A 25,261-nucleotide genomic window follows, 5' to 3' on the forward strand; every position below is an offset into this window, starting at 1 on the left:
CTCCACGTCACAGTGGAAAGGCCCTGACCCGGTGCTCGGCTGGGCCGGAGGCTCTGTTTGTGTTTTTCCCCAGGAACCAGGACGTCAACCGGTGTGGGTTCCGGAAAGACTGGTGGGAACCGTGGCATCACCTGGGGAGGCCGGGGAGCAGCTGTCAGAAACGCCAACGAATATACGGCCTGGGCCATTGGACCAAGCCTCCGGCCTTCAGGGACTTGAGAACATTAGGGAATTGAAGCCTGTTAGTTTCGACCTTTCCACACTGGGCGAGACTGTAAAAAATCTGTGGGACCAAGTCACCTCTTGGTTCTCTTGGCCCAATTTGACTAATTGGATTCTCTTGATGGTGGGACTATTGGTGGGATTAGTCATTGTTAAATCTTTGCTAGAACGCCTGTTTCAAGCGCGGCAGTACCGTGTTACCACTATGATGGCTATGTCCTCCACCTTTGATACCCCCAACAGCGACCATTCTGATGGCCATACCCCATCCTGGCCGCCTCGGGCGGGGCACTCGGGAGCGAGGTTTGTAGCTAAGCGCGCAGCTGTGTCCCGGGTATAACGGGCGACGCCAGCAGTCATAATTTTTGTCTCAGGTAGGTCCCTAAGGCAGAGTCATAGTTGTGGCCAGACTTGACTCTAGCCAATGCATAGGGACGCCTAGTGACGCCTCCGACTCTGGTTAATGCTATCCCTGCCCCCGCCTTTGTCCCCCAGTTGCAAGGCAAAGCACTGCAGGGAGAGTCATGTTGTTTCCAGCTCACGGACTCTCCTGTCTCCATATGAGGTGAGCATTCTGGTCGGTGCTAGAGGCTCCGCCGCTAAATGGCTGAGACCTAGTCCAGACTCCCCAAAGCACCGGAACAAATTGTGAGCCATCTGGGTTCACGGGAGCACACTCATCACTGGGGACACTGGGTCGATATAAATAATAAAGGGGGAGATGTGGAGAGCCGTCTCCCGGGACGGGCATAGCGCATGCGCTGTAAACCTGCTCCAAAGTCCCCCCGCCCATCGAATGAGCCAAGATGGCGCCCATATCCTGCTTCCGCTTGTGACGTGCACGCTCACTATTCCTATCTGCCAATTGAGTGCATATGCGCGGCGCTAGATCATTGGTTATGAGTAGAGTACTTAAGAGTTTGCCCAAGCGAACCTCGGGGAGACAGCCCACAAGGAGCCGTACCTGACGGCCGCATCGAGGTTGTTCTCCCCCGAGGTGTCTCGCCCCGGGTGGAACCTGTAAAGATGATGATTGCCTAGTCCCATTAAAAGTTTATCTGCTTTACCACCGCGAGTCCTGAGTGATCACAAGTGCTCCGGGTAAGACGTTGTCCGCACCCTCTCTCCCCTTATCTCTCTGGTCCCCATCGCCGGCCGACCGAGGACTCGAGGCGGGGCGGAGAAAGCGCCGGACAGAATGGTGCAGCCCATCTGGAGGGCAGTGTGTTGGTTCCACAGGAGGCTAAGTATAGGGTTGCCATATGATCCTGCAACTCGGTTATAGTTATCAGTTATTAGTTACATACTTGGAAGAACTGAAAGCAGGGAAACAAATGGACACTTGCATACTGGTGTTAACCCAGCAGTATTCACCATTTGCAATGGATGGAGGTGGCCTAAGGGTACATCAGCTGATGAGTTGAAGGGTGAACTGTGTGTATGCATTCAATGGACTACTGAGTGGCTGCAAGAAGGAATGAAATTGTGAGGCATGAAACTAAGTGAATGAAACTTGAGGACAGAATGCTGAGTGAAATAAGCCACAAAGGAAAAACAAATATTATAACACCTCACTAATTTGGACTAACTATAATATACAAACTCTGAGATTGAATTCAAGAGTATAGGTTATCAGGGGAAGGCTTATTGTAAAGGTTCCTAGGTTTAAGCTCTTACAGCAGTCACATCTATTCCTGAGTTGTTACAGCTATTTCTAAATTCTCAGGTGCTGAGCTCTTTGTGTATAACCTAGAAATTCAGGTGTCTGTGTGACACCTGAGACTCAGAGCTAGAGTTCTGCAGGTATGAAATTCAGCATTACCCCCATACAGCAACTGTTTAAAAAAGGTGAAAAAGAGATCAGACTTCAGTTAGAAATATGAATGAAGCTGATCTGGTTAGGACTAAGGCAAATCAGACTAAAAGGTAAAGGATGATATTGACTGTGTTTTACAACCTCAACTTCTATGTGAGACCAAAGGAAGAGATGTTTATTTGGTGGAAAATTTATAGTTTCTGTAGCACACTATTTAATTTAACTTGTATGGTCAGTTTATTAAAACACCATAATTACATGGAATCTTGAATAGGGAGTGAGATCTTGTTCATTTGTAAAGGTTAGTCTGATGACCTGATACATCCCAAAGTAATTTGAGCAGTGTTCTAGTTTGCTAATGCTGCAGAATGCAAAACACCAGAGATGGATAAGCTTTTATAAAACGGGGGTTTATTTCACTACACAGTTACAGTCTTAAGGCCACAAAGCGTCCAAGACAACACATCAGCAACTGGGCACCTTCACCGGAGGATGGCCAATGGCGTCCGGAAAACCTCTGTTAGCTGGGAAGGCAGCCGGCGTCTACTCCAAAGCTCCGGCCTCAAAACGGCTTTCTCCCAGGACGCTCCTCTCCAGCAAGCTTGCTCTTCCTCAAAACATCACTCCCAGCTACACTCCGTTCCCCGCCCCCCCCCAGTCACCGAGTCAGCTCATTTATATAGCTCCACTGATCAAGGCCCACCCTGAATGGGCAGGGCCATGCCTCCATGGGAATATCTCATCAGAATCATCTCCCACAGCTGGGTGGGGCACATTCCAAGCAAATCCAACCAGCACCAACGTCTGCCCCACAAAACTACAAAGATAATGGCATTTGGAGGACACAATACACTCAAACCGGCACATTCCACCCCTGGCCCCCAAAATGACACTATCTTTCCAAATACAAAATACACTCATTTCATCACAATATCACAAAAACTTAAATCATTTCAGTAACAAAAGTTAAGTACAAAATCCCATCAAAATCAATTTAGGCGTGGTCAGTCCTAAGGCATAATTCCCCTCTAGCTGTGGATTTGTGAACTTAGAACAAGTTATATGCTTCCAATATACAAAGGGGAGACATTCATAGGATAAACATTTCCATTGCCGTAAGGAGAAACAGTAAGGAAAACAGGGTTAACAGGAGCAAAACAGTTCCTAAAACCCGCAGGACAAACTCCATTAGATTTCAAAGTCTGAGAGTCATTTACAGAACAATGTTGCATCTGTGGGGCTTGAGAGAGCGGGAGCCTAACCCTTCTTAAGGGCCTTTTTGGCAGCCCTTTCCTTTCCAAATGCTTAGGTGAGTGCTCTAACATATCCACACACTGGGGAGACCACCTTCTCGGCCCCACCCTCCTCAAACATCGGGGCAGCTCCCAGATTCCCTTCCATCTCCGGGGCACACGCTCAACCCCTTCAGAACAGTGGGGTGGCAGCCAGGCTCTCCCCAATTCCCTGGAAATGTGCTCCACCCTCTTTGGGACCTGATGTGGCAAAACAGTTCCAGAGCATCGAGACGGAAAGCCCGCCCTCAACCTTCAGGGCAAACTCACCCTTTCCATGCATGTGGGCTGCTCCGCTCTCCCAGCCCCAAACCTCTTGACTCCAGACCTCAACCTCCATGTCTCTGTCTTTGAAGAGATTTTTCCTTTAATTTTTTCCTTGTCTGTCTCCTCCAGTCCAGACCAGCAATGGCTCTATCTATAAAGATCTCGCAAAAATTCTGTTGGCTTTGCATGAAGCACACAGGGATCAAAGCCATTAGACAATAGGACTTTCCACAAATCCTTTCTGGATAATTCCATCTCCAATCTTGACTTGTACTGAAATGGCGGCTGGGTTCCATGTTTGGTTATGTCCTCACGTTGGGCTGTAGCTTCTGGGATTCCACCCCCTGGAAGCTTGTAATTTTCTAAGCCATCAGCTTCTGGTTTCTTTGAACCCAAGAGTTCAGTTCTAAGTTTATCTCTCTCCACTCGCATTTTACTATAAGCTGCAAGGAGAAGCCAGGGTATATCCTCCACAGGTAGTCTGGAGATCTCCTCAGCTAAGTATTCCAGGTTGTCACTTTCAATTTCTTCCTTCCATCTGACACCAGGACTCAATTTTGCCAAATTCTCTGCCACTTTAAAACAAGGATCGCCTTTCTTCCAGTTTACAACAACATATTCATCATTTCTGTTCAAGGCCTCATCAGAAGTATCTTTAGAGTCCATATTTCCACAAACAGTCTCTTTAAAGCAGTTTTGGCCTTTTCTATCAAGCTTATCCCAATTCTTCCAGAATCTTCCCCTTATCCATTTAAAAAGCCGTTCCAACATGTTTGGTATTTGCAAACTCAGCAGCACCAACACCCCACTTCTCCGGTACCAAAATCTGTTCTAGTTTGCTAATGCTGCAGAACGCAAAACACCAGAGATGGATAAGCTTTTATAAAACGGGGGTTTATTTCACTACACAGTTACAGTCTTAAGGCCACAAAGCGTCCAAGACAACACATCAGCAACCGGGCACCTTCACCGGAGGATGGCCAATGGCGTCCGGAAAACCTCTGTTAGTTGGGAAGATACCCAGCTCCAGCCTCAAAACGGCTTTCTCCCAGGACGTTCCTCTCTAGCAAGCTTGCTCCTCTTCAAAACATCACTCCCAGTTGCACTCACTGAGTTCCCTCTCTCTGAGTCAGCTCATTTATATAGCTCCACTGATCAAGGCCCACCCTGAATGGGCGGGGCCATGCCTCCATGGGAACATCTCATCAGAATCATCTCCCACAGCTGGGTGGGGCAATTCCAAGCAAATCCAACCAGCACCAACGTCTGCCCCACAAAACTACAAAGATAATGGCATTTGGGGGACACAATACACTCAAACTGGCACAGGCAGAAAAAATAAAAAAGTATTTGCAAAGCCCCATCGAGGGACTGGGAAAAAATGCAGAATCTTAAACTTCCCCACCTGGGGAATTCCTGATATTCTCCCAAGCATTGGGGACTACCAATTTAATAGGCAAAGCCCTTGATCTTGGAGCTTGCCCTTATGAAACCTATTCCTGCAAAGAAGAAGCTAAGCTTATTTATAATTATGCCTAAGAATCGCCCCCAGAGAACCTCTTCTATTGCTCAGATGTGGCCTCTCTAAACCAACTTCAAAGGAAACTCAAAGCACACTCCCCCCTCCCCCCATGTGGGACATGTCTCTCAGGGGTGTAAATCTCCCTGCAACATGGGACATGATTCCCGGGGATGAGCCTGTCCCCGGCAATGTGGGATTGAGAAAGCCTTCTTGACCAAAAGGAGAAAGAGAAATGAAACAAAATAAAATTGCAGTGGCTGAGAGATTTCAAATAGAGACAAGAGGTTATTCTGGAGGTTATTCTTATGCATTTTATAGATACCCCTTTTTAGTTTTTAATGTTTTGGAAGAGCTAGAAGGAAATACCTGAAAATGTCAAGCTGCAACCCAGTAGCTTTGATTCTTGAAGATGAATGTATAACTATATAGCTTTTACAGTGTGAGTGTGTAATTATGAAACCTTGCAACTGACACTCCCTTATCCAGTGTATGGACAAATGAGTAAGAAAATAAAGACAAAAATAAATAATGGGGGGCAGGGATAAGGGGTAAGGGACGTTTTGAGTGTTCTTTTTTATTTTTATTCTTTTCTTTTTTAGAGTAATGAAAATGTCCTAAAATTGATTGTGGTGATGAATGCACAACCATATGAGATACCATGAACCATTGACTGTACACTTTGGATGATTGTATGGTATGTAAATATATTTCAATAAAATTGCATTAAAAATTACTCATGATCCCTCTTTAAAAAATCTATATCTTTTGGAATTATTAATAACATATTTTCATCAGCATCATTGCTAAACACAATCCAGAGTTACATCTTCCTCATCTTCTATAATTTTAGAGATTTTTTAAAGATAAAGTATATGTGGAGATGACTTTTTGTTCTTCATAACTGACATTCATAGTGGCCAACAAAATAGCTTTAGTCAGTAAAACTATTATTTGTATCAGAAATTGAAGAAATAGGTTCTTTTTATTGATGTCCTCTGATTGTAAAAGTAGTAATACCTTTACAATATAGAAAATTTGGCAATTATAGGTCAGTACAAAAATAAAAAAATAAATAATTACCTCTAGTAAGCTATCTCAAAAACATACAAGATTCTCAACAACCTCTTCAAAAGACATTTTCAGAAAATATTGTGAAGGGCATCTTTATAAAGTATGGACACCCCACCCCCACCCTAATTCCAACTAGAAATGATGTCTATTTTGCATTCCAGCCTATTTATTAGTACTTTACGAACACAACCACTATTCATATTTTGCTGACTATCCTGCCAGTCTTTTTTTTTTCAATTCTGTTTCATGGAGTTAAGATAAAACAAGACATAGCTTAGTATTATTACTTTTTTTCCCCCCTTTTAGATCTTAAACTTTTCTGTATCATAAAAATTCCATAATCATTGCATTATATTCTACTACACAACTGTACCAAAATGTTTTTAAACACTCAGAGAAGTGTTTATGCTAGGCAAAGAGCTCTTGTCATTATTTAGGCTGATTTCAGGCATATTAACCCCTGGTCAGAGTGCAATGCAGTATAGCCACGTTTTGAAGATTTAATCATGAGGCAGGCAAATGCTGGTAAAAGAAAGGCCATTTGAAAAAGCCTGCCATTACAAATTCATCAGAAGAAAACCTGAAAATCTAATATTATTTCCCTTCTCCCAGGATGTGATCTTGATTGGTTGTGTAGTAGTAAAACACAGGAGTTATAAACACTCAGAAGATCCAAAGCAAGGAGTTTTAAGAGACTTCAGTCCTAATAAATGGCCATGTGCACAAGCACTCACCAATTCCTATTAGGGTATTTCTGCAATTCAAAAAGTACTGAACCCAAAATTTGTTGGGGTCTCCCCTGGCCCAATCACTGTACAAGGTCGATTCACAGAAACACTTAGCAGGGACCAACAGATGTTAAAAAAAAGTGGGGGGTGCTTATATTTTTATAGACATGTCTTCAAGAACATTAAAAAGAGGGAGGTACATTCCTAACACATAGTAAAAAGTCTTAAAATCTCTCTCCATGCTCTTTCTCAAAGTGCTAGTTGCTACCCCAAACCTCTCACTCCATAATCTTGTGAAACTCTATTTTTCTCTTTTCCCATGATAAATTCTAACTCTTTCTAGTGCAAATCCTTTGTCCTCATTTCTCTAATTCCTTTACCCCTTACCATAGTCCCAATTCAGCATCACAGAAGCCCAAGCAGGTGCTGAATTACAGGCAGAATTATACTTAGAGGACAAGGAGGGAGAAGAATATGAGCACACACTCCCTGCCACAGTGTCTTAAGCAATATTTCCTCCTAAAGCCATTTTCCAAGGTTGTCAAGAAAAATGCATGTTTTTAAGATCACCAGGATCACAGGCTGATGTTGCTGGGAGTCATGCCGTGTACAGTATGGCTCCCAGCCATTGTCCTCACTCCAAGAGCTCAAAACCTCTTGGGAATGAACAGTGACACCATGTTAGAAGGCAGAGGGCAAGACCTTCCATACTATTTAGTAGAATAGCTCAACTAAAAGGAGTGTTTCAAGACAAGTTTTGAAGAAACAGAATGTCATAGCCACATTGTATATAATAACAATAATATTATTATTAGAATTATTGCTGACATTGAGATTATGATGTGCCAGGCATTGTTCTCATCATTTCATTTGGATTACCTCATTTAATCCTCAAAACAACCCTGAGGTGTAAGTGTATATATATATTGCTCATTTCTCTTTGTACCATTTTTCCAGAGGGGAAATAAATTGGAGATCTAATGAAACAAATGATACTCTGTGGAAACAAGTTTGCTGTGAATAATAAATAAATGGTACCATATAGGTTTGAGTTAAAACGTGTGTAGTACCCATTGCCAAAGACTGTAGAAAATTAATTCTTACTGTTCTTGCTGGCAGGGAAGGTCTTTGTAAAACTTCAGCTTATCCAAACTTATCAAGGACTCATCATTGGTGATGTTAGTTTGCCCAAAACAAGCCTCACTATTAAAGGGAGTTTTGATTTAAGTAACTTAAAATGAAAAGTGTTCAATGTTTTACAGAAATGCTGTTTTCTAGGATCCTAGATAAGATTCATAGTTTCCTGTATCATTTTAATACATTCTTGACACATAAGGTGTCTGAGTGATAAAAGTAGGAAACTGAAAAGTCCACTGACATCTTTCAGTACATTATAAATATCCCCAAATCCATTGCCCTCTTTTTCCACACTACCAGAATCTGAATTTCATTCAGGCATCCACCTTTCCTCCCATGATAATATGCAACATGGGTAGCTGCAAATTCCAGCCCCAGGAAGTGAACTCTGATCAATCACTCTAAACCCATCATGGTAATTCCTTTCCCCTTGCCAATTTGAGCAGGAAACCAACATAATATGGTTTACGTTTTCAAAAATGTCTCCAACTACTACAGCAAGAACAGTGTTAGGGGCCCAGAGTGGAAGGACAGAGTCATATTAGGAATCTATTGCTGTATTCCAGTGAGGGAGGACGGTGACTTGGAAAAGGGTGGACATGGTGGTAAAGATAGAAGTGAATGGATGTATGTTATTGAAGGCTGCTGATGGATTGGATGTGAGGACGAGGAAAGGAAAGAAACAAGGACGACTCCCAGGGTTCTGACTTTAGAAACTAGGCAGATGATAGTGCCATTTCCTGTGAAGGGAGAAAGGTTTGGAGGTGAAATTTAAGTTAGTTTCACTAACAGAAAGTTGGAAATGCCTGTTAAACATTCAAGTGGGGATGCATTGCAAAAATGAGTCAGAAGCTCATTTAAATAAAAAAGATTTAGAGTGCAGATATAAATTTAGGAGTCACTGTCATACAGAAAATACTTAAAGCTATATGAATGGAGAACATACATTTGGGATAAATAGAGAGGGGAGGAAAGGTACAAGATGGAGCCCAAGAGAACACCACTTTTAGAGGACAGGCAGAGGAAGTTAAACCTACAAAATACTGAGATTAAGTGACTAGAGTGGTAGGAAGAAAGCTAGGTCAGCAAGGCATCAAGAGAGCTGGTGAGTTTGGCTGTCCAGTGACAACAGAGAAATTGGGCTGTAGCTAGAGGAAAATGGGAGGTCAAAGGATTGAGTAATGAATAAGGAGGGAAAAAGATGAGAGTTTCAGAAGGGCAACATTGCTGAGAAATTGGAAAGAGATGAGAACCAGAACACATACAGAAGGCTTTGATGAGAAGCAGCAGCGCCTGAGAACCAGTTAGAAATGCAGAATACCAGCAAAACTCAAAACCTTCTAATTCAAAATCTCCGTTTTAACAAGATATCCAGTGATTCGCACGCACAGTGCAATTTGGTAAGTGCTGCTCTAAGGCACTGCCTCTCACAAATGACTTCTATCATGCAGTTTCCAGGGGTTGTTCTTAAGGGTGAACTTACCCCTGAATCATATGACTCACCCACCCTCACCTACCCCCTACCTGTCCTTTGCTCAGGGCTATGGTCTTTTCCTCAGTAATTCGTTTTAAGCTACAACCTGAAGGGTTGGCAAGAAATTAAGCTTCCCAACCACTCCGTGCCACCTCCACTGGCAGCACTGAGCTCAGTCTGCAGATAACTTTGTCAATAGCTCATTTCTCAAAGCCTCCTCAATTACCTAGTTTGATGGTGCCATTTGGCTTCTGCTGGAACCCTGACTGACAGAAATACCATGGGGGCAATTCTGAAGTGGGGAGAGGCTTTCCTCAATCCTTCAAATCACACTGTGCTGTTGCCACCTAATGGTCTATGAATATAGTTGGTCATGAAAAGAAAAAAACAGAAAAAAAGAAAGTTAATTGTTTTGGCCCCAAAGTGTATTTCCTTCTAAGAGGCTCCTTCCTCAGACTGAGGGAGGACTCATAAACTGATGTCTCTTTCTTCCCCTTCCCCTCACTTGCCTCCATCCCCACCTCCACCCCACAAATCCTCTTCCTACCCCAATTTCAACTTCACTGAGGAGATTACCCTTTCAATTATTATGCAACAAAAATTTACTGGGGATCTGCTATTTATATGTCAGCTACTATATTATTTGTTGAGGAGAAAATGAGGAACAAGACAAAGTTCCCATTTTTAGGGGCTTAGATTTTTGATCATTCAAAATCCGGCTTCAGTCAATTTTTTTAAAACCGGACAGGTAGGTGATAAGGTCAAATCTGCTATGATTCTAGGAATATAGTTTTGCATGCATGCACGCACACAAATATAGACACACACACGTGTGTGTGTACAAACACTAGACTTCAACCCTACCAAAGGCAGTAGCATCCGTAAAGGACCCCCAGAGAAATAAGTAAATTTCTGATCCATGGTCTGGCCTCCTTTGATATTTTTTTCTTTCTCTTTCCTAAGAAATTTCTTTGTGGCAAAACTCTTCAGAAACCTTTCAAACTGTAAGTCCTGGTGCCAAGTTTGCTGTTAAATCAATATTTCCTGCCTCTAACATTTTTTAAAATATCTGTGCTCTAGGCTGAGTCTGGCCACTAATAAGTGATAGGACCTTGAACAAGTCACTCAACCTCTGTAGGCGTCAGTTTCCCCATTTGGTAAGCAGAGAATTCTGGGATTTTATGAAGAAGACATGAAGAAATGAGACAGAAGAACCATGAAACAGTTTTGAACTCTATGCAAATATGTTTTTTGTTTCGTTTTGTTTTGACTTTCTTTCCAAAATTTTAATCCGTATTTATATATAAAAAACAATACATTTCTCATTAATTTAGCCAATTAATCTAAAGAAAAAGGTGAAAAACTATGATTACAAGCATGTTAATAAAAGAAACTCCTTTAGGAATATACACAAAAATGATATTTTCAGCAACTTTTAAAAGAATCTGGTATACATAAGTTTTACCCTTGGGAAGACGGCTGCTGCAAAGGAGAGGCTAGGCCTCCCTGTATTTGTGCCTAAGAGTCTCCTCCTGAATGCCTCTTTGTTGCTCAGATGTGGCCCTCTCTCTCTGGCTAAGCCAACTTGAAAGGTGAAATCACTGCCCTCCCCCCTACGTGGGATCAGACACCCAGGGAAGTGACTCTCCCTGGCAACGTGGAATATGACTCCCGGGGAGGAATGTAGACCCGGCATCGTGGGATGGAGAACATCTTCTTGACCAAAAGGGGGATGTGAAAGGAAATGAAATAAGCTTCAGTGGCAGAGAGATTCCAAAACGAGCCGAGAGATCACTCTGGTGGGCACTCTTACGCACACTTTAGACAACCTTTTTTAGGTTCTAAAGAATTGGGGTAGCTGGTGGTGGATACCTGAAACTATTAAACTACAACCCAGAACCCATGAATCTCGAAGACAGTTGTATAAAAATGTAGCTTATGAGGGGTGACAGTGGGATTGGGAATGCCATAAGGACCAAACTCCACTTTGTCTAGTTTATGGATGGATGTGTAGAAAAGTAGGGGAAGCAAACAAACAGACAAAGGTACCTAGTGTTCTTTTTTACTTCAATTGCTCTTTTTCACTCTAATTATTATTCTTGTTATTTTTGTGTGTGTGTTAATGAAGGTGTCAGGGATTGATTTAGGTGATGAATGTACAACTATGTAATGGTACTGTAAACAATCGAAAGTACAATTTGTTTTGTATGACTGCGTGGTATGTGAATATATCTCAATAAAATGATGATTAAAAAAAAAAAAAAAAAAAAAAAGAATCTGGTATAAAACAAATGTAAATAAAACATTTCAGAAATGACAACATCAATTTACCTAACTTGCATTCCTTCAAAGAGACATTTGCACTGCTCATCCTGTCTTAAAAATAAAAGACAACAAAACCCCAAATTACCCTCTTTCATCCAAATAAATTTACTGTATTAGCTAAACTCATAAAGTCCATGAGGACACATTTTGATAAAAGAAATAAAAGTGAAATTAAGGCAAATCTGTATTGGTATCAGGTAAATATCACATTTAAAAGGACCTTCACTAATAAAATGCATTTAATATTACAAATACCTATGCGTTTCAAAGGGCACCTTCACACCTACTGCACATCTGATCCTCACAGCATTTGTGAAGGTGGAAAGACAATGAGATTCCCATCTTTCTAAAGAGAAAATTAAGGCACAGAGAAGTGACTTGTTCAAGATCATAGAGCTTGATAAGTGGCACAAACACATTTATAAATAGCCTCGGAATACAGGACGGGGATTCCTATTGGAAGATTTAGTTTCTAAACCGCATTTAGATATGATCCAAGCATTAAAACAAGTGTGAGTTCCTTGAAATCTGGAAAACAGACTCCTGCCATAAAATCGACATGGAAAGGCAACTCAAGATTGAGCATATGCTACACAATTTACAATGTAAACCAGAATAGAGACAGAAGGTATAGGAAAGGGGGAAAATAATTTGAAAGATCATAATATGACAAGGTTCCACTAAAACCTAGCATAAACTAAACAAAGAAAAAAATAATCTTCATTGGAAAGGCAATATTCAGACCAAAGGGGGAAAAAAAGACATGTAGAAATAGAAAGGCAGGAAATTATTCATCTCAATATCTCCAAATGTTTGGCATACATCTCCAAAAATATAAATAATTCTCCTGATTCTTCTTTGACGTAGACAAATATTAGGAATGAATTGAGTGATGAGAGGCCCTATTTTTAATGCTACCTATAAAAATCATTCAGATTATCTGGAAGAATCCCTTTCAATAAAGTGCTTAGATGCCATTTTATTCCTACATTTAAAAGTTGATATTAAGTATCTTAGAGCTAAAGGACCAAAGTTAAGTTAAGGTTTTACAAAAAACCTAACAAACTTCACAGCAAGTTTATAACATTTTATAACATCTCCACTGAGACTGTTTTCCCTCACTCCCTGGCCAACTCCTCCACAGTTGTTCAAGTCCTGGCTCAAATCAATTCCCCTGCAAGAACTCCTTGACTCCCTGTCAGATGTAACGGGCTCCTCTTGCCAGAAGCTGGAAACTCACTACACCTACATGCCACATCGGCACTGTTTGCATGCTTGTCTCCTCTCCATCAACTATACGCTACTCAAAAGGCAGAGAAAGCCTGCCTTCCATTTTCTAATCTTGAGGACCTAGCACTGAGTGGGTTTGCTATTTATTAATGGCACATCTGACTCATAGTCTCTCAAACAGTTCATTTTATCTAAGGTGAAAAAACTTTGACATTTGCAGTTCTCCACAAGGGATTCAATCAAATATCCTCTAAACCTAATTTTGTTCCCATTTCCACAGGAGTAATTAGTCTACCAGGGCAATTAACTAGGTAAGTCCCTCTTTCCAACCTCATTTTTTCAGAATTACATTTATTTCATTAAAACATCCTTATGCATTTATAAGTAAAACTAAGTCCCAAGAAAGGTAAACCAAACATATGATTCTTAATAATATAAAAATAGATCTTTCTGATACTAGATCAGGCAAAAATAAAGAAACATATTCTTGTACTTGAACATCATGTTTAAGAATTTAAAAATGAATTTGAGATTCTGAACTTCCACTTGAAAGATCTCCAGGAAAAGAAAAATCATGAATGAAATGAAGGAAAATGGCTGTTCAAAGAGCCATATTTTTGTATTGTTTTGCTCTAATTTATGCCACTTAGGTTGCTCCAGTCTTCCTATCCATGTCTAAGAGATGAAGTGAAACTTGAACCACGAGCCCGATGGTGCTGACCACAGAACGGTTGCCAAAACATCCTACTAGGAGCGCTGCCATGAATAAAAACCTGCCACGATTCAGGGCCATAACCAAGTACTTCCCAACAGGAGCGGATCGGCCTCAAGAAGGTCTCTCTTCTGTGAAACAGTTAGTCCAGGCTCCTAACCATTCCTCAGTGTCTGTACTGAAAACTTGGATTATTTTATTTCCTCAGTCAGCAACCCACACCCCACGAGCAGAATCACTGGTAACACTGTGAGGTATGTTGAACTGAGCAGGCACTATCCCTTTTCCTCCATGCAGCCAAAGCACTGCAATCTGTTATTCAGTTCTCCATCTCCTTCTACAATGTAAATGTCTCCTGTGTCCTCTACCTATGATTCTGCAGGGTTATCTAACTGCGGGGGATTCAAACCAGTGCCTTTTTGGCTTGGGGTACCCAGGACTTGAACAAGATCACCAAAGGAATTGCATTTTTTAACAGTATGACCGTAGGATCCACTTCCTGCATCCATGATCCAGACAGATTGCTTGTGTAGTGTGCTGGCTGCACACATGCCATGAGGTGTGTCTGCAGTGAGATTCCAGGTTCACAGAAAATATCCTGTGAACACAAACACGTTTGGGATGCTATACCTTCTTGGCCCTACATAAACCAATCCGTTGAGGGAGTCAACTGTGACATAAAATGTTGCTCCAGTAAAGTTTTCTGAATACTTAGGCCAACCCACATCCAGCCGATAAAGAGTGTTTTCAATTATCCATGAAATAGGAAGAGCAAAGTTCCTTAAAATCAGAGAGCCACAAAACTGTGAGTGACATTTGCATTTTGGTAGTGAATGCGTAACTAAGTGATTATACTGGGAACCACTGATTGTTTAATTAGGATGGACTGTATGCTATGTGAATAAAACTGTTCAAAAAATAAACAGAGGGATACAAGTGCTGGAGAAAATATGAAGAAAGGGATGTACCCATTCACTGTTAGTGAGAAGTAGAATGGTGCAGCCCCTCTAGAGGGCAGCGTGAGTTTCCACAGGAAGCTAGGCATGGGGTTGCCATATGATCCTTCAACTTGATTATTGGTATATACTTAGAAGAACTGAAAAGAGGGGCGCGAATGGACATTTGCACACTGGTGTTTATGGCAGTAGTATTCATGATTCGCAGTGGATGGAGATGGCCTAAGGGTACACTGACTGATGAACAGAATAGTGAACTATGGTGTATACATACAATGGAATTCTGAGTTGTTACAAGAAGGAGTGAAGTTGTGAGATGAATGGACATTGAGGACAGTATGTTGAGTGAAATAAGCCAGAAACAAAAAGACAAATATTATGACACCTCAGTAATATGAGCTAACTATAATGTGCAAACTCTGAGTATTAAATCTGAGACCATAGGTTATCAGGACAAGGCTTATGGTAAAGGTTCCTAGATTGTAAGCTCTTAGAGCAATCACATCTATTCCTGAGTTGGAATGGCTATTTCTAAATTCTGAGATGCTGAGCTCTTTGTGTATAACCTGGTCAGTCCCTGTAACTTCAGGTATCTGTGTGATACCTGAGACTCACAGCCAGAGTCTGGCAGCTATGACTGTCAGTATTACCCCATACAGCAACTGCTAAAGAAGGTGAAAAAGAAAGCAGACTTCAATTAGAGATATGAATGAATGAAATGGACTTGGGTAGGACCAAGGTAATCAGACTAAGGGGTAAAGGATGCTATTGACTGTATTTTAAAAACTTCACCTTTTGTGTGAGACCAAAGGAAGAAATGTTTATTTGGTTCAAAAATCTATATTTTCTGTAGCACACTTTATAATTTAACTTGTATGGTCAGTTTATTCAAACACCATAATTACATGGAACCATGAATAGGGAGTAAGATCTGGTTGGTAGTAACAAATGTACTATATCAATACTATGAGTCAACAATGGAGGCGGCGTAGTTAGGGGTATGGGAGGATTTGAGTTTCCTTTGTTTTTGTCTGTATTTCTTTTCTGGAGTAATGAAAATGTTCTAAAAATTGAAAAAAAATTAATTGTGGTGATGAATGCACAGCTGTATGATGGTACCGGGGGCAATTGATTGTACACTCTGGATCTCTGGATAATTGTATGGTATGTGAACAATCTCAATAAATTAAAAAATAAAATTTAATTAAAAAAAAAAAAAGATCTGGTTGGTTTGTACAGGTTGGCATGAAACCCCAATACATCCCAGAGTAATTTGGGCAGAGAATAAAAAAGTATTTGCAAAGCCCCCTTGAGGGACTGGGGAAAAATATGGAAATATTAAACTTCCTGATATCAGGGGAACTCCTGATAACCTCACAAACGCTGGGGACTACCAATTTAGAAGGCTGAGCCTTAATCTTTGGGCTTGCCCTCATGAAGCTTGTTACTGCAAAGGAGAGACTAAGCTTACTCATAATGGTGCCTAAGAGTCACCCAGAGAGAAACTCTTCTGTTACTCAGATGTGGTCTCTCTCTCTAAGCCAACTTGGCTGGTGGACTCACAACCTTCCCCCTACATGGGACATGACTCCCAGGGGTGTTAATCTCCCTGGCAACATGGGGCATGACTCCTGGGGATGAGATTGGCTCTGGCATTGTGGGATTGAGAAAGTCTCCTTGACCAAAAGTGGGAAGAGAAGTGAAACAAAATAAAGTTTCAGTGGCTAAGAGATCTCTGGAGTCAAGACATCATTCTGGAGGTTATTTTTATGCATTACTTAGATATCCCTTTTAAGTTTTTAGTTTACTAGAATAGTCAGAAGGAAATACCTGAAACTGTTTAACTGCAATCCACTATCCTTGATTCTTGAAGATGATTGTATAACTATATGGCTTATACAGTGTGAGTGTGTGATTGTGAAAACCTAGTGGCTCATACTCCCTTATCCAATGTATGGACAAATGAGTAGAAAAAAGGGGAACCAAAAGTAAATGAATAATGGGGGGAGAGGGGATCAGTATGAGATGTTTTGGGTGTTCTTTTTTACTTTTATTTTCATTTTTATTCTTATTCTTATTTTTTGGAGTAATGAAAATGTTCAAAAAATTGATTGTGGTGATGAACGCACAACTATGTGATGATACTGTGAACAATTGATTGTATACTTTGGATGATTGCATTGTATGTGAATATAGCTCAATAAAATTGCATTAAAAAAAAGAACATGATCTTTTCTGGGATATATACTGCTTCAAACCATCACAGCCACAGTGGCTGATATAAAAAGAAAGACAGAAAGTATGGGAGACAGCTTCTGGAGTCAGAGCACCTGGATTTCTGGCCAGGCTCTCCCTCTGAACAGCCATTCAGCCTTGGACAAGTCACAACATCTTGAGCTTCAGTCACCGTATCTTCAATACAGGACTAATTGTACCTCATGGGTTCTTGTGTGGATTAGACCAGATAATGTGAAAACATTCCAACCAGTATCTGGGACAAAGTAGGAAATCAATGACTACTGGCTGAATCTGAATAGCATCCTTCTACCCTAGGGAAATGTGGCACCTTGCCTATCCACTCACTTTTTCCAGACCCACTTTTCTCTACACCATTTCCTATCACTGCATATTGTCCCTGTGGAAGTTTCTTATGATTAGTAACTGTTTGCCTTTAGAGGACAAAGGATATCTGGGCCAAGTATATATACTGACTTTCAAAGCCAGCCAAAGTCTGCCCTGACTTCCTTTTAAAATTTAAAAGAAAAACTAACATTATACGAATGAAGAATGGGTCTCTTATTGTTCTCTCAAAATGCCTTGCTCCCTCCCACCTTTACTAACTAAGTCTTCATTGAACAGCTAAAATGTATATATTGCTGTGCTTGACATTACAGAGACAGAAGAGAAATATAAGGATTAGTCCCTGCCTCCAAGGGTCCAGCTATGGAGAAAACAAACAAACAGACAAACAAACAAAAAGAAAAACCACAGGAAACTTACGGTGATCAATTAAATGCCAATATGATGGTCCTGACTGATCTCACAGCACAGAGAAGAAAGAGCCAAAGAAAAAAGGGCCAAAGAAGTCCAGGTTGAATTTATGGAGGAGGAGATTAAGATGAGTCATAAAATTTAGATAACACTGGACAAGAGGAAATGGAATGATGTGAAGACAATTCTGTTGAAGCAAAGGCAGAGAGGCATACATGACCTTAGATTGTTGAGGGGTCCAGCGAGAATAATGACCTAACTGTAGAAGATGAGATACAGAAATATAAAGAGGGGATAGGGAGAGTGAAGCCAGATTTGTTTGAGGTCTCACAAGTCAGTCAGAAGCTTATTGGTTTCTTGTTCACCCATCCAATTAATTCCCCTTGTATGTTAAGGTCTTTTGGTTGCAAGTAATAGAAAGTGACTCTGACAAACTGAAGAAAAAGGAGGATTTATTCGAAAGATATTGGCCACTATCATCAAGGTGTCTCAACTCCAAAATCTTCCATCTCTGTGTCTACTATTCAAGAGTCAAGTTCCCAGGAGTATGAAAATGATTGTCCTGGCTTAAGAATGATACTTTCCCCAAAATCAGTCAGCAATAGCAGGTACATAAATGAGGAAAGGAAGGGTCAGAAAGCCTGAGTCACTCCCATGCATTGAGGGAATTTCCAAAGAATTAGTAATTTGGAGGAGTTGGCAAACAGCCCCAGTTAGTGTCTGGTTCACACTCCTGAGGGGCTCAACTGAAGTCCAGCCCTCTATTCAAGGCCATTTTTGACAATCCATATCAACATTCCTACACAGAATTATTAAAGAGGAAAAGGCATAGTTTTGGGTAATGAGAGAGAGGAGACTAATCTATATGTATAGCATAAATCTGGCTTTTAGAAATAAATTCTCCTCTACCTGCATACTCACTGGTAGTTTTCTGAGAACCATTAAACAGCCACCAGCCCAAAAGGAACCAAAACTCAATATGGTCAATTAGGACATAACCCTTCTCTGGTTGCATTTCTCCCTTAGGGCTGATGAGGACTATCTCTTAGTGCCAGTGAATTACTTGGCTGGGGCTGGACCTAATTGGTTTGGTCCAAAGTTCAGATCCTTACTGACTTCTCAGGTTTAATACCCTCACCACCAGAGTGCCCAATACAACAGTCTCCTGCAGAGAAAGCCAATGTCATTTCCCAGTATTTTCTCATTCTAAAATAGTATTATTTCCGATGTCCTAAAAAGCTTTTGAAATATGTCTAAAGAAATACAGAGAGTTACTTTCTAAGTAAGGCAGTAGTAAAAAGGAGACAAATATAAAAATAACTTGCATTTGTATAGAATCATGTATCTTTCAAAGAGCTTTACCTGGGATGCCTTATTTTACCTTCAGCATAACTATGGCAGATAAGTGAGATAAAGATTATCATCATGCTTATTTCATAGAAGAGAAAATTGAGGATCAGGGAGATAGAGTGAATTTCTCAAGACCACAGAATTAATTTAAAAAAATGGAACCATAACTCTCTTTTTCTGACCCATAGGTCTATTGTCCTTCCTCTAGACCCTATGTAATTGCTAAAACTTGAATCATTAAGAATGAAAGAAAAAAAATCTTATTATATCCCTCCATTGATTTTGTCATTTTCCAGCATTCTTTTCTAAAAATATTACAAAGCCCTGGGATGCAATGCCACTCTATACAAAACAGGTCCCTGAATTTGGAAGACTGACACAGACGTATATACTGATAGTGCATTTCCATCCACCTGCTGCACCTAAGAAAAAAAACAGAACCCAGGCCCAGTAAAATATGTTAAGAAATTGGAAGATATTCAGGTTCATGGGTAAGAGATCTAACTTGGCTCATCAGCACTGATGGCGAGATTAAGAGTACAATCCTACAGTACTCAAGTCTCACCCTTTTTATATTTCCCTATAATTATCCCAGCTCTTTGAACATGGTAGGTACTTAATAAATGTTTTTCAATGAAAACCAGTGTTTCCTACCAGGAAACAAATGGAACAGCCAAAAGATCAGGCAAAGTAAAAGAAACTAACAAAGAAGTAATGAAGTATCCTGGAGCAGAAAAGCTTTAACATCCCTAGTCTTAAAGAGGCAAGGGAAGATAACAGTTACTGAATCTAGATAGAGAGCTATAGCTATAGGAAAAATATCTTCTCACAGAGAAATGAAGCCACCCCTGAAGTAAAGGATCCAGTAAAATAAATAACTTAACCACTTTCTTCTCCCACCCTCTAATCTTCTGCATGTTTCCCATTATCTGAACCTAGCTTGAAGTCATAGGGTATGGTAGGTTTTTTGCAAAAATCACCGCAATTATTCCCCTTCCTGAATCCATACCTCTTGCAATGCAACTTAACAGCTTCTATTTCTGCATCTGGGGTGGACTTGTGGTTTGCTTTAGCTAACAGAACACAGTGGAAGTGATGATTGGCCAGTCCTGAACCTAGAGGCCTTCTATGCTTTCTCTCTCTCTCTCTCTCTCTCTCTCTCTCTCTTCTCCTCTCTCTCTCTCTCTCTCTCTCTCTCTCTCTCTCTCTCTCTCTCTCTCTCTCTCTCTCTCTCTCTCTGTCTCTCTCTCTCTCTCTCTCCCCTTCCCTGTTACATGTGAATAACTCCATGTTATCCATCTGGAGCATGAAAAATCACCAGAATAGAAGACAACTCAGCCAAAAGCATCAAAGCTGCTAATCTGACCAAGAGCAGATTATGTAAGAATAAGCAAATCCAGCCAAGCCTGGCCAAGACCATCAATAGACCATCATGGACTCAAGAGCAATGATAAATACTTATTAAGTCATGAATAGACAGGGTATTTTGTTAATACAGCAATCACTAACAAAAATACATAGTATTGGCTTTGGGGCATCTGGTGCAGCTGTTTATTGAATACTTCCAGTGCTGTGGATGCCTTCTAGTTAACATTTAAGAGGGATACAAAAATCTTCACACTTTATTCCCCTTCACCTAACCATTGTCCCAGCCATTTTTCTCCAGGTCCCTGACCAACCTGCCAACCTATTATCTACTTCCTATGAATCAATATAGATCCTTACTTTCAGTCATTTCTCCTTCTTTGCAAATTGAAAAAAATAGAGGAACTCTCCAAAGTTATGCACACTGAAATATCTTCTTCTCTCCTTATCATTGGAAGGACCACACTTGAAGTGGGGCTGTAATGCAGCAACTATCTACTAGTACATATTGTACAGACACATCCAAAGGGATCATGTTTTTTTTTTTCTTTTGTTAATTGCACTCAGTCTCATATCACCAGTAGTGACAAACTGAGAAATAATGATGTTACTGAATGCTGTAGTTTAACAGTGTCCCATTTTCTCACCACAGAGAAATCATCTGAGCATTCATCAAAGATGTGAGAACACAATTCCAGGGCCCATTTTGAGATTTCCATTTTACTGGGGAGACTTTTGTTACCCACTATTGTACCAGTCAGGATGATGACAGGAAATACATAGCACATGCAAAAAAGTAAATGAAAAGAGTTTATTAAAGGAGTATCCTCAAAGTTGCCAGCAAGATTAAGGGAAATCAACAAAGGAAGATGAAATAGCCCAGGACTGACAACATTACAAAACCATTAATATTCCTTAGCTTAAAATGGGGAGATGGTAGTTATTAGAACCTAGAGGGAGATGTGACTATAAGAATAGAGATAGAGAAATGGAAACACTGCCAAACTGTAGCCTGGCACAGAAGGACCCAGGGGAATAAATAACCTGACCTCTCCTCCCAAGTGTCCATCTCCTGCCTGTGCTTCCCATTGGCTGGCTACAACAGGAGGCCAATGGGTAAAGAAGCCTGGATAATGCAGTCCAAAGAGGCCAGCCTCCAGTGGCATGGAGGAGGGTGGGAAAGGGTGAGGAATGGATCTGGAGAGACAGAGATCACCCAGCACAAAACCTCAGTCACAAAGTCCAGCTTATTTACTTTATCCAAGTCACAGTTTCAATGGGCCTCTATTTCCTCATCTACACAGAGCCTAGGGCATAGTTGATAAACAAGGTGTTAGTGGAATGAATGAATAAAAGAGTAAATGGAGTCCATGCCTACAGTACAACCCCACTCATTATCTCTCTGGCCTCTTTGTAATGTGTAAATGCAAAAATATTTCTTATTAAATTTCTATCCTAAATAATTTGACACCATACACTTTAACTGTACAAAAGATCATGTTAAAAAGGCAGCTGGAACTCACTGAAGGTAGTCTTACTTCCAAAAGGTAATTGACTCAAGTGTCTGGTCCTTCAAGATGGCAGCGTAAGATGCTCCAGGGTGCCATTCCCCCACAGGATCTTTGAACAACTAGCAAAAAATGGCAGAGGGATCTTCCTCAAAGCTGCAGAAAAGAAGTAAAGCATTGTAGTAACTGGGAAAGTGCCAAATCAAGAAAACTCAGTTTTAAGAAAGATTGGAGAAACTTCTGGTGCCTTTGCTGGCTTCTCCTCCATTCCCTCCCCAGAGCAGTGTGCAGCCAGCCTCACTCCCACTGTGCATCCCTGACCCTGTTCTGGAGGGAGCAGAGTAACTCGTATGCACATACTGAGGTTCCCATATGCAGGGACCAATCTATCCAGTGGCAGCCTGAAAAAACTCATCTCTGTTCACCCTCCCAGAACTTACCATGGTAGGTAGAAGCAGCTTGTGGACAGCTAAAGCAGTGTAAAAAACAATGAAGTCAAAGCCGACTGGGGCAAACAATTACCTACTATATAAAAACAACAATTCTCTGTCCCTTCCCTTCACAGTCTAGCTCGGGGGGAAAATAGGTCAACTAACCTGCATCTGAGTACAAATGCATACAGTAGCCCCATCCCCAGAGACTCTGACTTAATTGATTTGGAATAAAGATCTGGCATCAGTTTTCAGGTTCCTCCAATGCCTCTAATCTACAGCCAAGCTAGTATCCAATCTGTATCTTGGTTTGCAGACAATAAAAGGGCAAGAATCATGACTTAGCTTTATAACACCAGAGCCTAGGAAAGAGTCTGGCACAAAATATCATGCAATAAAATTTGCTAAACAGAAATTAATCTGTGAAATGGGTGGAGACTCAGAGTCTAAGGTTAAGGATGTCCCCAGCAATCATCATCACATCAAAGCTGTGCCCTGTGTAACGTGACTACTCTCCCCGGTGAGGTTCTACTTCCTTCAAGACTTCTAAAAAGGTAAACAAATTTCTCAGACTCAAGAAGGGGGTCTCAGATGCTGAACAACCAGAAATAATGACTCTATAAAGTAGTTACTATTATTATGATCCTCACTTGACAGTTGAGAAATTGAGGTTTAGAGCGGTAACATTTTGGCCTAAAATCACTCAGTTACTGTGATGGTTGGGTTCATGTGTCAACTTGACCAGGTGACAGTACCCAGCTATCTGGTCAAGCAAGCACCGGCCTAACCATTGCTGCAAGGATGTTTGTGGCTGGTTAATAAACCAACAGGCTGGTTTATTAAATCATCAGTCAACTGGCTGCAGCTGATGACTGATGACTCAACAAAGGGCGTGCCTTCCACAATGAGAGAATGCAGTTGGCTGGATTTAATCCAATTAATTAGTTGAAGACTTATAAGCGAGACAGACAGAGGACCTTCACTTCTTCTTTGGCTGACCAGTGAAGTGTTTCCTGAGGAGTTCATCGAAGTTGCCAGTTCATTTCCTGAGGAGTTCATCAAACATCTTCACTGGAGTTGCCAGTTTGCTGACTGCTCTACAGAATTTGGACTTGTGCATACCCACAGTTGTGTGAGTCATTTTATAAATCTTATATTCATAGATATCTCTCATTGATTCTGTTTCCCTAGAGAACCCTAACTAATACAACTTGGTACTGGGAGTGGTTCTTGAGAAACAGAATCTTAAAATGGGCTTTTACAATTTGTTTTCTACTCTGATTAGAGTCAAAGGCACTAATGATTCCATTTCCAATAACCAAGAGGGCACTGACAGTCCATGGCATGAGTTGGCAAAGGAGATACGCAAAATAGCACCATTTGATTTTCCTAATCATACTCTTCTACGAAGCAAGGCTCTGGGTGACAGTGTTTTTGACACCTTCACAGAGTTTTGCAGAATTAAGAGGTATAATGATGTCGGCTGGCTGCTCTTAGATACATTGGATAAAGTTGTAAGAGAAAGGGATGAGCTAAAGGCTTCAAATTTAAAACTTAAATGCTGTATGACAGATGTAGAGGTTTCTATGTGTGCCCTGAAAGAAAATCTTATTTCCTGTGCCCACAGACTTGAGATTTCTGAAAACCAGACACAGACTCTCATTGTGCAAGTAGCAGATTTACAATGTACTAAAATCTCAACCTCTCAGGGTGTCTGCTGTTAAAGTAAAAGCATTGATTGGAAAAGAATGGGATCCCAAAACTTGATATGGGGACATATGGATTGATAATAATGGCAGTGAGGACACTGGAACCCTGGATTCTGCTGAGTCATTGTTAGATTTACCTGTAGACGGCTGTCCTGAGGAAACAGCTTCCCCACCTCCAGTCTGCCCTAAGAAGCCTGCCATCCAACCCCCACCTAAAGAGATTAACCTTTCAGTGCTTGCTTATCCTGTAATCACCTCCCCTGAGGAAGCAGCCCTCATTCCTGTCTGGAGAGATTAATCCTGTTTTAAGAAATGAAAATGAAACAGAATGTCCTGAGGTAAATGGCTTGAGGGATAATTCTAACTCTTTTCATGACCCACCCCCACCACCAGTCTTTGCTTCAAGACCTACAACTAGACTAAAGTCCCAACAGACCCTGAAGGGTGAGGTACAAAGTGTGACCCATGAGGAAGTATGCTATACTCCAAAAGAACTGTATGACTTTTCCAACTTATACAGACAGAAACCAGGGGAATATGTGTGGGAATGTATATTAAGAGTGTGGGATAATGGTGGAAGGAATATAAGGCTGGATCAGGCTGAATTTACTGATATGGGCCCACTAAGCAGAGATTCTGCATTCAATGTTGTAGTTCGAGGGGTTAGAAAAGGTGTTAACAATCTGTTTGGGTGTTTGGCTAAAACATGGATCAAAAGGTGGCTGGCATTACCGGAGGTTGAAATGCCAGAACTGCCCTGGTACAATGTGGAGGAGGGGATTCAAAGGCTTAGAGAGATTGGAATGTTAGAGTGGATTTATCATGGAAGACCTGCTCATACACCCCTGGAATGTCCAGAGGACACACCTTTTACCAGGACTGTGAGGAACAAATTTGTGAGACTAGCTCCATCATCCCTGAAGAGCTCAGTAATCATCCTTCTCTGTAGGTTAGATATTACTGTAGGAACTGCTGTCACTGAGCTGGAATCCTTAAACACAATGGGGATAACTGGGTCCTGAGTCAGCAGAAGCCAAGTGGCTGCAGTTAATTGCCACAGACAAGGTGGGCATGGCTACCATAATGGAAAACAGGCTCAAAGCAGCAATCAAAATAATGTGACTCACAGAGACTTACGGCATTGGCTAGTACATC

At 41.0% G+C, this 25,261-nt stretch overlaps 1 pseudogene; it reads right to left on the minus strand.

Moving 5' to 3' along the window:
- Positions 1 to 13,656: 13,656 nt before the first annotated feature.
- LOC119535231 lies at positions 13,657 to 25,248 on the minus strand (annotated as a pseudogene).
- Positions 25,249 to 25,261: the final 13 nt, after the last annotated feature.

Source organism: Choloepus didactylus, chromosome 5 (genome assembly GCF_015220235.1).
Source record: "Choloepus didactylus isolate mChoDid1 chromosome 5, mChoDid1.pri, whole genome shotgun sequence".
NCBI classification, from domain to species: Eukaryota; Metazoa; Chordata; class Mammalia; order Pilosa; family Megalonychidae; genus Choloepus; species Choloepus didactylus.